This window comes from Nerophis ophidion, linkage group LG01 (genome assembly GCF_033978795.1).
Source record: "Nerophis ophidion isolate RoL-2023_Sa linkage group LG01, RoL_Noph_v1.0, whole genome shotgun sequence".
Lineage (NCBI taxonomy): Eukaryota > Metazoa > Chordata > Actinopteri > Syngnathiformes > Syngnathidae > Nerophis > Nerophis ophidion.
In genome coordinates, this window is record NC_084611.1 from 36248735 (window position 1) to 36251079 (window position 2345).

The following is a 2345-nucleotide window of genomic DNA, read 5'->3' on the forward strand; positions in this document are numbered from 1 at the left end:
AGTGCTCCCCCTCTGGTCAACATATGAAATAACAAGTGTGTGTAAACATTTTGAGTGTTAAGTGTGTGTAAGAAATTGAAATGTACCCCCTTTGGCCAAAATTAATTTAAAAAAATGTATGTAGAGACATACTGTAATAACTTAAAATAAATAATTAAGATTAAAAACCAACTACTAGCAAAGAATTCAACAGCAAAAAAATGAACTAAAAGCAGTCTTTTTCTCACAATATGTCGACTCTTTTCTTATAAAACAGGGAACTATTTTTCAGATAATGTAATATTGCAATTTTTTTATTGTAAAATTATACATTTTTATGTAAAAATTATTATTATTATTATTATCCTTCTTTGATTGGCGTCTGTCCTCATCCTTGGGATGAAACTTAGGAGGGAACTTTCTGACCTACAGTAGATCTTTTTCTTTGCTTCGGCCTTAGAAACTTTCTTTCTTTGTGTGTCTGCGTGAGTGTGTGTGTTCTTCGTGTTGGTCTTCTAGTGGTTGTGTGGCTCTGTGGACACATTCTTGCACTTCTTTTTGCACTGCTCTCCAAATCAACATTGAAACTATTTAATTGGCCTCGACGAAATTGACATGATCTTGGGTTTAGGGCAGGGGTCGGGAACCTTTTTGGCTGAGAGAGCCATGAAAGCCAAATATCTTAAAATGTATTTCCTTGAAAGCCGTATAATATTTTCAACACTGAATACAACTGTCAGGTTCAAACACTGATGCCATCTATCAAACAGACAAGAAGCAAGGAATTAAATAGAGACTGGAGTCAATTTAGCTCAATGAGGAGAAACCCGTAGACCTGTACCCTTTGACAGTGTCGTCCCACGCTCTGACAAGAGAATTCTACGCCTCCTCTTTTATTTGGACTTTCCCTGATTACAACAACTAAATGCGTGCATCTCTTATTCTTTTGAATAAAATTGTTATTCTGAAGGTAACCAATAATAAATAAAATAATTTTGACCATTAATGCGACTTCTTGAAAAGGTGCGATAGAAACGGATGGATTGAAATGCATGAGAATGTTTTATATTTTGAACGTTTTTTTTTAACACTGTGATTACCGGCGGAATTATTATTTTCCTTATCATGTTAAGCAATTTCAGCTAAGATTTATCTGAGAGCCAAATCCGGTCATCAAAAGAGCCACATCTGGCCTCGAGAGCCATAGATTCCCTACCCCTGGTTTAGGGGAACCTGCTTGTCGTGACGGAGCGGTTGTTGCTGGACACACGGCGGACTCTTGGGAAAAGAAGGAGTGCTGCGTGCCTGGCGACTCTCTCAGTCGAGGACGTGAAGATATCTACCTATTGGGAATTATGACAACAGGACATCTGCTGATTGGAGTAAGCGTTGCTCTGGTTTGTCCACAAATTGGAAGTTGCTGGCAGTCTTCAAAGCACCCCAAAGCTGCCATAAATGATTGGAGGATGCGGGAAGAACTGTGGACACTCTTATGATTTTGGATCACATCGGACGGTTTTCCCCGGAGGATTTGAGGACCAGTCTTAGAAAATTTAGAGTGAAAAGCAAATTTGCTTTTCACTCGTATACAAAACGTTATAACTTGGATTGTCTCCCTGGCTTCGAGACTCTCCCACAGGACAGTCCGGCGAAGACACAACAAACTCCCTTCTTGTCTCTCATGGACACACACCTGTTGTTGTTGACTTTGGACTAGCGAATGCACAAGATCAAGGCCGCAGAACAGAGACACACTGCAGGCTTACACGCAAACATGCATCCACAAAAATATACGCCACACATACATACCCCACCCCAATCCAACGCCCTCGACGTAAATCCCATAGGGGTGATGGAAAGATGGTCAGCGCCTGAGAGCTGCGGCCAACCACAATTACCCCGCACTCCCTTCCTTCTGTTGCTAGATATCTCGAGATGTATGTTGTAATATGTATATGTGCTTTGCTATGGAGTTTTTTTTTTCCACTCCAGACTAGCCCCCCTTAGGAGCCCAGTCTAGATTGTGTTTTTTTTACTCATCCTTCGCCAGCATTTATCTTTTTCCACATCTTTTATGGGGCGCCTTGTGGCGACCCACCAGCGTTCCTGTTCTGTAACCCTTGACACTGTTTGATTGTCTAATCTTGAACAGGTTTGTGCTGAAAACAAAGTTTTGTTGTACTTGTGCAATGACAATGAAGACCTATCCATCTATCTATCTATCTGTCCGTCCGTCCGTCCGTCCGTCCGTCCGTCCGTCCGTCCGTCCGTCCGTCCATCCATCCATCCATCTATCTATCTATCTATCTATCTATCTATCTATCTATCTATCTATCTATCTATCTATCTATCTATCTATTTATCTA